General features: G+C 35.8%; 1 pseudogene; it reads left to right on the forward strand.

Annotated features, from left to right (window-relative positions):
- Positions 1–389: 389 nt before the first annotated feature.
- Positions 390–902, forward strand: LOC113181366 (riboflavin kinase-like; annotated as a pseudogene).
- The last annotated feature ends 10640 nt before the right edge of the window (positions 903–11542 follow it).

The raw sequence follows: 11542 nt of genomic DNA on the forward strand, positions 1-11542 counted from the left end.
ATGCACATTAAAGGAAACATGGAAATTGGTATAAATTTTGGAGAGAGCTTATCCAGATTATCCATGTTGAGGTGGTAGTTGAAGCCTTTAGACCACCTGACTTTTATAAAGGAGAGAGTAGAGGGTTCAGATCTAATGGTGAGGAAACACTCAAAGAGAGAAAGTACTCGGAAAAGAAAGTGAATAAGGGGAGACACACTTCCCGAGTTGTCATGCAGCTTCTGTTGATCAGCTGTATGAGGGACCCCCACAGTGCATGGTGTGCCCATGTAGCCCACAGAGCTCCTGCCCTGTCCATCTGCTGGTCCAGGGCTCCAGGCACAGCATCCACAGCTGCTCCATGGGACACATACACTGGGCTGCACCTGGTGTCCCTAGATGTTGACCTCATGAGAAACCTGCCAGACTTCTGCTGGGGCCAGGTGGTGAGACGTTTCAGCTGTGGCTCCAAGCATCTGGGCCTCCCCACAGCTAATTTTCTGGAATAAGTAGTAGATAATCTTCCAAGTGTCTGGAAGATACCTGCCAGGGTAGGTAACACAGATATCCACTGGCATTTATGATGGTTGAAGCAGTGTTGGCAATACCTGAAGTGGAGATGTCCATAAGACAGATAGATGGTGGTGGGCATAGAATGATATCCATACTACAAGACCATGAAAAAGTCCATGGAAACTAATATCCATACCTTCCAAGGGGCCTTCTATGGGGGAGTCCTCAATGTGGCCATTGTTGGCTACCTCAGACCAGAAAGGAACTTTGATTCTTTAGAGTCACTTATTTCAACAATTCAAGGTGATATTGAAGAAGCTAAGAAGCATTTAGATTTACCATAATATGTAAAACTCAATAATGACAATTTCTTCCAGGTTCCTAAAAGTAAAATAATGAATGGCCACTGATGAAAAATTACCTCAATTATTTATTTCACTGTTCATAACTATGTAGTCTCATCTTGCTTACATTTTAAAAATTAAAAACTTTCCTACTGTGGTAAATTAATTTTAAAAGTGCCATGTTACCCTATTATGCTTAAACTGTTTGACCCATTATGTTGTATTACTAAAACGAATCATTTAAATCAATTGTTTTATGTAATATGTTAATTAAAATGAATCACTAGAAAGTTAATTGTTTTGTAATGGAAATAAAATGTATATAAATATAGGTTAAAAACCAAGTCACTATGAGAACTGTAATTCTCATGCTAAAATGTGTGTGTGTATATGACCTATATAGCATATGTTGCTACCCAGAGAAGACATTCAAAAAGCATGCATTAAACAGAAGCTTGATCATTTACTATGAACCTAAGTAGAAAAATACAGACTGTAACTTTGATACTCTGTGCAGTAAGGTATCATTAAGACTTTTGTGAAATTTTGTTTTACTCATTTCCCTTCTGAGGTCAGTTCATTATACTGTCTCCGTTTTTGTGTAGAGATGCCTCAGTTTACGAGGCATTTAATTTCATTTAGTTCCCTCTGCCTATCAGCTTCTCTAGTTTGCTTTTTAAGATAGTAAAATAAATGTTTTCCAGTTCTATAGGTTTTGTTTTTTTGTGTTGTTTTTTCTTACTTAAGAGTATATAATTTTGTTTTTCAACATTTTTGTTGACTTCAGTTTTTTTCTTTAAACAATTTCTAGTATCAGGGTTTTTTTTTTCCACCTGGAATATCCTACAACTGTACACTTAAATGATTGCATCTGTCTATACTATTCCATTTTATCACTATATGTTGTGGTTCAGTGCATTCTCGTATTGCATTTTTAGAAAAAACAACAAATCTTCATCTTTGGGTTTCCTTAGAATTTAAATGAATACATAGCTGTTCATTATATTTATCAGTTTCTTAAAGAACCCCAAAATTTTATTCCCCCCCAGAGAAACTATTTAAGAGCCAATTAAACTATGAATTACATAGCAAGTTACTTATTTTTAATGTGATCATATGTTACAGAGCAAATCTAAATGTTGTAACTATGTATGTGCAATATAATTTAATGCTAATCTGAAGAGCACTTGTAGTTTGAGGGAAAGTTGTAAATAAAATTTTATTAAATAAAAAACAATCAAAAAAGAATAAAAAGAAAGTGAATGAAGAGTGATCTGGAAAACTGGAAATCATAGTATTATAGCATGGGGGATTCACCTGGCAGGGTTTCTAGAAGAAAGTTCTTGCAGGCCTTGAGTTTCAAATTCTGCAGAAAGACCATGGAGAATGAAGCCTAGCAAAAAAAATGCCCATGATGTTGCCACAAGATCCTTCGAGATCAGAGAGCAAGAATGTTCTGGAAAATTCAGGGCACAGAAGCTAGGCCATTTGTCATTAAGGAGGGAAAGGGTGGAGATGAGATGAAGCCATCTGTATCTTATGTTGCTGCAGCTTATTGAGTGGGTGTATAGGACAAAAGAAGGGTGAGGAGTGAAGGCGAGATTGTTGGGTAGAGAACACCCTTGTCAAAAGAAGCAAGTCGGATTTTGAGCTCCTTAGAAGTACTTAGGAAGTGTTCCCTCATGGGAAAGAAAGAAAAGGAGACTATTCAGGTAGCCAATAAGTTAGCCTGGTAGGGACCTGGAAGGAGAGAGAGGATTTAGAAATAATAGTGATCGATCCAAGAAACTGAACCCTCAGTCAGCAAGATTTTGATAATACACATAGCTCTTTATCCTATCTAGTGATTATTTGTGTCTTGTCCCCCACCCTCCACACTGTAAGATATGACTTCCTCAAAGGTAAGGATTGTACCTTACTTATCTTTGTATCCTCGGGACCCCAGTAAGGCCACCTGTTGGATGAGTAATTTAAATTTTCATAGGAAACTTATCAAAACAGACGTGTGGTATCATTAAAAATATATCTGAAAAAATACACTCTTTAGAAGAGTCACTGTGGTGAGTGTGCAGGAGTGCGAGTGCTCAGGAAAGTGGTCTTGGACACGCGGGAAAATATGTCCCAACTGACACTCTAATGTACACATCAGTATTGTGAATACAGTCATTGTACACTATCTCAAGTGTCAGCTCCCTTCTAGGTATGGTCCAGTTCAGTTTCTGGACCTGCAAAGCTGAGAGGAACAGTTTCTGGACTATGGCAAGTTTTCCAAAGTAATTTTAATTTACATATTTGATAATCTTCTTGATAATTTAGTTTTGTCAAGAGCCTTTTGTTTGCTTTATTATATATTCCCATACCTTCCATTAATGGTTTAAGGAATAATATCAGTAAGCATTACTTTAAATAATTAATTGTTTTTTCATCATCACTCAAGAACTGATGATGAAAAATTGAAAAATAGTTTTAGGGAATAGGTAGTTTGTTGATAACACACAGAGAACATTTTTGCTGCCATTCTTCTGTCCTGCTCTCGTGGTAGACATTACTGTTTGATAATGACATCTTTCTGCTGAAACCAGACTTGCTGCAGAATTATTCTTAATAACATGAATCCAGGAAGCCATGACTAGTTTCTTGAGTTGGAGCCATATGAGCTAAAACTGTCTTCCCTTTCTAATTCAGATGATTTGTTATGGATTGTAGCCATCAAAAATGCAAAATTACATTGGAAAGGACCCAACACCTTGGAAGCTAATATCATTTTTGACTGAAAGTTTCAGAAAACAATACCAGACTGGACAAATAGAAATGGCCACATTGGAATTATCTAGACTACTGACATTCACTGTCATGGTTTCCACCAGAATGCAGTTTGCAAGGGACCTTAGAGGTTATTATCATATTTCAAACTCCAGCTCTTCTTCTTACTGGGTGTATGGTAAATTATGTAATCCCTCTTAATCCTCATGAAAGACATCCAATTCATAAATTTGAGACCAACAATTTAGGCAATACATACAACGTATCTTAAATGTAGCAAGTACTCACAAATGTTGGTACTTCTGTCTTGTTAAATATTAAACAATAAGCTCAAATATCCCCATTCTCTACTTATATATTTCTAGAAATGGGAAACTAATTGTCTCACAAGGCTTTCATTTTTGAGATGCTCAAACTATCAAAAGTTGTCTTTTTATTGAATGAAATCTACTACAAGGAATATAATTTTGCTGATGGAGAGTCTTTTGGATATTTGACAAAGTTTAATCTGTCCTCTGAAATCTTTTATTTTCCAAGTTAAAGGATTACCAGTTCACTTCCAATGTAATTCTGCATTTTTGATGGCTACAATCCATAACAAATCATCTGAGTTAGAAAGGGAAGACAGTTTTAGCTCCAACTCAAGAAACTAGTCATGGTGTATAAATGCCACATTTTTTTTTTTTTATCCATTCGTCTATTGAAGGGCATCTAGGTTGGTTCCACAGTCTTGCTATTGTGAATTGTGCTGCTGTGAACATCGATGTAGCAGTGTCCCTGTAGTATGCTCTTTTTAGGTCTTTAGGGAATAGACCGAGAAGGGGAATGCTGGGTCAAATGGTGGTTCCATTCCCAGCTTTCCAAGAAATCTCCATACTGCTTTCCAAATTGGCATTTATACACAATGGAGTATTACTCTGCATTAAAAAATGACAAAATCATAGCATTTGCAGGGAAATGGATGGCATTAGAGCAGATTATGCTAAGTGAAGCTAGCCAATCCCTAAAAAACAAATGCCAAATGTCTTCTTTGATATAAGGAGAGTAACTAAGAACAGAGTAGGGAGGGAGAGCATGTGAAGAAGATTAACATTAAACAAGGATGAGAGGTGGGAGGGAAAGGGAGAGAGAAGGGAAATTGCATGGAAATGGAAGGAGACCCTCAGGGTTATACAGAATTACATACAAGAGGAAGTGAGGGGAAAGGGAAAAAAAGGGGGAGAAATGAATTACTATAGATGGGGTAGAGAGAGAAGAGGGGAGGGGAGGGGAGGGGAAGGGGATAGTAGAGGATAGGAAAGGCAGCAGAATACAACAGACACTAGTATAGCAATATGTAAATCAGTGGATGTGTAACCGATGTGATTCTGCAATCTGTATACGGGGTAAAAATGGGAGTTCATAACCCACTTGAATCAAAGTGTGAAATATGATATGTCAAGAACTATGTAATGTTTTGAACAACCAACAATAAAAATTAAAAAAAAAACCTAGTCATGGCTTCCTGGATTCATGTTATTGAGAATAATTCTGCAGCAAGTCTGGTTTCAGCAGAAAGATGTCATTATCAAATAGTAATGTTTACCACGAGAGCAATCCTTAGATGATGGATTTCCACCTATAGTATCATGTAAGCTGCTTTTTCTAATACTTGGAAAAAAATATTGATGCAATTTAGGTAAAACATAGTTAGCATGTATTTAAAGAATTTGGTCCTATACTCATAGAGTGGACCATTAATACTAGGAAAAAAGGGTTTTATTTTTAGAAATGCATGCTGTGTTTTACCCCAACTGCATCAATATTCAGGGAAGTACTATTTCCAGAATGTAATACAACATGGAATTAATTTTTTAAAAAGATTTAAATTCACAGAAATTATTTAGATTTAATAATTAAGAATGAATTACCTATGTGTCCCCCCACCCTTGGTTTCAGGGTGTGGTTTCAGTGTGGCCCACATGGCTTCAGCACATTTGTAATGGAAACTTGTTTTACTCACTTTCTGGGTTTACCCTCTTTTCTTGGGTGTGGGGCTAAGGTTTGTCATTCAAACGTTCTGATTGTGGTGTTGATTAAGTAGTTGGCTCTTAAGCTATAATTATCTTCCTTCTTCAATTAAAATCATATTGCAACACATATTTATTGCAAAATCTAGTGATACATATTGGATTTTTATTTTCCTCCAAACAAACTTTCCCTGACTATTCATATTTTTTCTTCTGAATTGTTCAACTGTTCAGTGTTGCTGTGTCTCATTGCTGGGTAAGGCATTCTTCCCACTGAAGGTTGATCAGTGAATACTTTCCGATATTTTTGTCTCATTTGCTTTAGTTTAGTGATTAAAACAGAGTGTCATACTGTTTCCAGATTTTGGAATTTTGTATGACTCATGTTATTATAGCCAAACCTATATGACAGCATAATTGGTTCAAAATGAAAAATTCAATCAACATGTGCTTTTATTGTAAATTGAGCCAAATGACAGACTTAATAGTTTTCATTGAATTTCAACCAATCTTCCCCCCCTGAATTTTTGTTTTGTTTTGATGCTAGGAATCTACTCCCACATCCTTGCGTGTTAAGCATGTGTGTAACCATTGAGCTACACCCTTGGCCCATTTTCCTCTGAAGTTTTCAATCATGTGTAAACAACATATAAGCCTAATGTGATGTTTCTAAGCATCATTTCAACCAACATATTTGGCCTACCCATATACTGCCAGATGCTGCATTAAGTACTAGGGATTTATTTCTGAGTGGTCAATGATACATGGCCCTACCTTTGTGAAAGAATTAGATGCAAACATTCATCTTCTGAAAATAAAGTGTAGACCACCGGGTCAAGGACCTTAGACAGGCACATTAAATTTCTTGTTGCCTATCCATTCCTATGTAACACTGTATATAATTTTATATAGTTCTCAAGGCTCTTTTCAGATGCTTCTTATGCCAAAAGAATGGTCCTCACACCCAGCCCTATGTATTCTTTCCCTCTTGCAAACTTCTGTATTACCTCATCTGCATTTTCTTTTACAGGCAGGTCACTTTGTACCTCAAGGTAAGGGCATTTGCATGTCTATGCAGGCTCACAGTTGCTTCTGTAATATTAGTAAATATTAGTTTGAAGGAAAAGTGTATTTTAGATAGGGCACCTCTGAAGATTAAGAGGGCACAAGTTTTATTTTGATCAAATTGCTAGGAGTATTGTTTTCAGACTCTTTTTTTTTTTCACGTAAAAACAGGTCTTCCATCAATTGCTTAAAGAGAATTCAGTTTTGTATCCATAGTTAGTTTTTTCATTTGTATAAAGCACACTCTAATGATGAGTTAGAGGTTTCCAATGTTGCTGCTTTAAGAGAATAACTTTGGAATATTTTTTCCCTTTATAGGTACTGCATAGAAACCAAGTTACTATATTTTGTGAAAGCAACTTCTACTATTCTTTAGATGTGTGGGAAAAAGTCCTCGGGTTAATTTCCTTTAAAAACAGTGTCCTGAATTAAAAGACAGCCTGTTGAAACTGAAGATCACTTTCTACTGAATCACCAGATATTGAGCAATATGATTTATATCAGTAAACCTTGTGAAATGGCCAAGTTAAGGTTTGCATATTTTGGATACACTCTGTGTCCCCATAGAGTATCAAGTATTTTGAATATTTTCTGAAAATACTAATGCATTCACTGAACATCTTGGTGAAATGCAAACACCTTTTAAATGTTTGTTTTTCAGTCCATGACAGTCTAATTTCTTTATTAAGATTTAATGAGAAGAAAGTTAGTAGAATTAATTTCCATGTGACTCAAGCATATTTTAAATAGAGTAATCAAAACAAATAGACTCAGGTAATATATATTCAAGGCATGCTCTTAGTGTCTCCTTGTGATGGTCATTACTGTACTTATGTGTCTTGAGAAGCTAGTGTTTGTTCATTTAGTCTTACCAAAGACGAGTGGTGGAAAATTTAGACGTAACTAACAAACACATAAAAATATGATGGATATTTCAAGAAAGTAATAGAAGTATCTTAGCACCATTCAATATTCCTGCAACAAATGCCTATTAATCACTTTAATGTTCAAAGTACTGGAACTACATAGAGGGTAATGCAGGTATTGTTCTAGCTTTTTTTGAGTGAATAATCTAGCACTTTCACACAGTACCATGCACATATATATTCAGCAGGTATTGATTGTCTCTTCTGCAGTGGACTGAATGCGCTATTTTATACTGTGCTAGAGCTATGAAGGAAACCACAGTATGCCACGTATATATTAAAATAGAAGAAATGAACTTGGCTAACGGTGGTGGTGGCAGGCAGTACAGAGGCAGAGGCCAGTTAAGTCTTCTCAGAGAAGGTGACATTTGAGTTAAGATCTGACTGGTGAGTGGGAGTTAGCCTGGCCAAAATTGGAGTAGGAAGCATGTTCTGGGCAAAGGGAAAAAGTCTGTGAAAAGGAACTAGAATGGGATGGAGCAGCAGGATGTTAGAATTTACTTGACTGTATTGAGTCCTTCACTGAATATGTGTGTATCAAAATGTATATTAAAATGTCATTTTAATATATATATTAAAGCTAAACAAGGCCATCAGGGTTTCTGAGGATGGAGAGGAGGCCCACAAATTGAGAAAGGTCAGACCTTACTATATTTTGGTCTTTACTCCAAGAGCAATTGGAAGCCTTTGAGGGGTTTTAACCAATGGAGTGACAGGATCGGCTTGGTGTAGGAAGAATTGAAGGGATATAGTTGTGTGCCCATCTAGGTGGGACACCATGAATAGTAAGTTTGAACAAGAGTGATGGTGGTGGAGGAAAATAGTTAGATCATAAGATATGAAGGAGTCAAGTGCCAGATATAACTAGGATACACTTATATCTGTTGCATGAATGAATACATAAATCTATAGTTTCAGGAGATATGAAGCTTGACCTAGTTAGAAGACCTTACAGTTGAAGGATTTTTAAACCAACATTGATAGAGGGATAATTTTTTCTGGATTGTTTAGCTTAAGTTCAATTTGACTGATATGGAAGAATTTATTAAAATAATATTTTCTTATTTGGTGTTTTTTTTTTCCTGAGCAAACCAAACATAATGACCCATAAAGATCCTAAACAGATTGTGGTTCAGAGATAAATTATCATGATGATATAAGATGTTTGGGTACACACACACACACACACACACACAAACACACACACATATACACACACATACGTGTGTGTGTGTGTGTATATATATATGTGTGTATATATACACACATGTATATTGCAAGTGATTTTTGATACATAGTATACATTTTTGGAATGCAGTTTTATATGACTAGGTTTTCAGGTGCCTTTTTGGAAAATACAGTTAAAAAAATCTCTCTGAATAAAGTGGCAAATAATCATGTAACCTGCTTAACTATGACTTTGTATCTGGGAAATGCAGTCTTACAAATACTGTCCTTTAACTCCTCAGAAATCATCTCTGTGCAACTGGTTGCTGTGTACCCCGGAGGCATCAGATAATCATGATAATGATGACTCAACCCTGCAAGGGTTCTCCTCCCTGCGGAGCCCTACCTTCCCCCTGAGTGCTTCTCATCTTCCCACTGGCCAGCATTCAGTTCTCCTAGCTCCATCAGCTCCTAAGCTCAGCAAACTGAGATGCACAGAGGAGAGAGCGCTGCCCTTGAAGACTACAGGGGGGAATTGAGTCAAATTCTTCAACTTCACTTTGCCCCAGAAGACTTTCCTTACCTCCACCCTCTGAATGAGGAGACAGGGAAACTAGACCTCACTGTTCTGCCTTATCTACAACACTGCTCGTGAATTCTGATTAGTGCGGATCCAATTCTACAGGTTTTGTTCCAGGGTTGTCTCTTGATTGGATGTTGATTGTGTATATTTGTTTTTTAAAAAAACAAAGATGAAATTTATCTTCTTATTTATCAGCCAGCTCAAATTACTTATTAGATAAGATATGCAAGTTTAACATTAAGGGGCTGGGATTGTGGCTCAGAGTGAGAGCACTCGCCTTGTACTTGTGAGGCACTGGGTTCGATCCTCGGCACTGCATAAAAATAAAGTTATTAAAAAAAAAAGCCAATGGAAACCTAAAAAAAAAAAAAAAAGAAGACAAAAAGAAAGTTAACATTAAAATCTCTGTCATCCAGAATCATCACATAAGGTTGTTTAGAATAGGTATCCACTGAAAACTTCCAAAAGTACCTTGGATGTACTTTTATATAATATAAAATATAATATAAAATGTAGCTAGATATATGAGTGTTATTCTTTAAAAACATGCTCTGAAAATATCTGCTTAATAGTTTTGAGTTGGTGCTTCCACCTCCTCACACCTTTGTTAAATGATCATCGTATTTTACATGTGGGGCAATGGCACTTGCCCATTTTCACAGATGCAATGAAGAAAAAAAGAGTATGAAACTTTATCATGTCTTTGTCTTTGGTTCATAAACTCTGAGGTTATTGTCAACAGAATACATAAAGATTCACATATAGTTGGTGCTAAATAAATTTGTTTATTAATGAGTATACAAATAATATGATACAATATGTATTTATAATTATATCAACTTATCATTTAAAAATTAAAATTTTACTTTAACTTGCTAAGAAAAGTTGTACTTGAGGCTCTGTTCATTTGAAATATGAAATTGCAGCCATAAGCTGTTTTAAAAATCTCATAATTTTTGCAATCATGAAATATTTCAAAATGGATACACTTTTCTCAGTAGAAGTTTCACATATATATAACTTTAGGAGAGGGGTTCCAAGTTCATAACTAAAATGAACATATCCTGAGCAGCCAAGATTATAGTGTCCTGTATTTATAGTATTTTTCCTGATTCCAAAATTCTGGGCTAATGTGATTATATGTGATTTTATTATTTTCTTTTTTTTTTTCAATCTCAAGTTGAATAACTTGTTCTCGGTAAAATATTGAGTTAGTGAGCATCTCAAGTACCATCTGCTTTCTATCTGTCAGACCCACTGCTCTCTCTGGATTGTTTTATTAGTGTAATTTATTTAAAGGTCTACTTCTAAATCATGTATTCATTTCCATGAATTTGAGGAAAAATTACATTTAATTAGGAATATATGTATAGTGAAACATTAACAAGGACATCTTTTTAGCAGCTAAAGTTCATGATCAATTTAATTTTAAGGAAGATAAGAGTGCAGAAATTGTTTCTGAAAGTCTTAGTCCTCCTATTTTTACTTTCTATAAAGTTTCACTATCCTGAGTTTTGCAAACACACCATTTTATGATTTTGTTCGAAGTTACACTTTGCTAGTTTAAGGAAAAACAAAACAAAACAAAACAAAACAAAACAAAATCCTAAAATCACGAGTAATCATCTCGAAGAGTGTGAAGGTTTTTCTCCACCTTTCGGATGTGTTATTTACTTGTAGAGTCCTCTCTTCACTGTGAGCAGCTACATTAATCTTAGAATCTTACAGTTCTAAAGAGCTTTACAGCTTCATATTGCTCAACTTGTGAGAGAGAGAAGATAAATATAAATCCCTCCTCCCAGCAAATGTCAGCTGACAAAACTAAACAGCTTGCTAAGGAGAAATACTTCAGATGGAAAAAGATTGTACATTTCCTTTTCAAAATTGGAGCTGTTTAGGAGTCTGCATGAAGGGCAAGGGAAAAAGAAGTGTCTGGGGGAAATATGCAGAGTGGTTAAATTCTTCAGTTGTAGAGTGTTTTTTCTTTCTGTTTTAGTAACAGTGAATATTTAGTTAGCACTCACTATCTTTCATGTGTGAATTGACCCGCTGAATCCTTATAATTGCGTGAGAAGATTTCTTCTTCTTTTCTTCTCCTTTTTGTTTGTTTGTTGGTTTGCTGTGGTGGAAATGGAACCCAGGCTAGGCCATGGCTCTAGCCCTGAGCTTTGCCCCTTGCTGGTAGGCACTGTT

Source organism: Urocitellus parryii, chromosome 7 (genome assembly GCF_045843805.1).
Source record: "Urocitellus parryii isolate mUroPar1 chromosome 7, mUroPar1.hap1, whole genome shotgun sequence".
Classification (NCBI taxonomy): domain Eukaryota; kingdom Metazoa; phylum Chordata; class Mammalia; order Rodentia; family Sciuridae; genus Urocitellus; species Urocitellus parryii.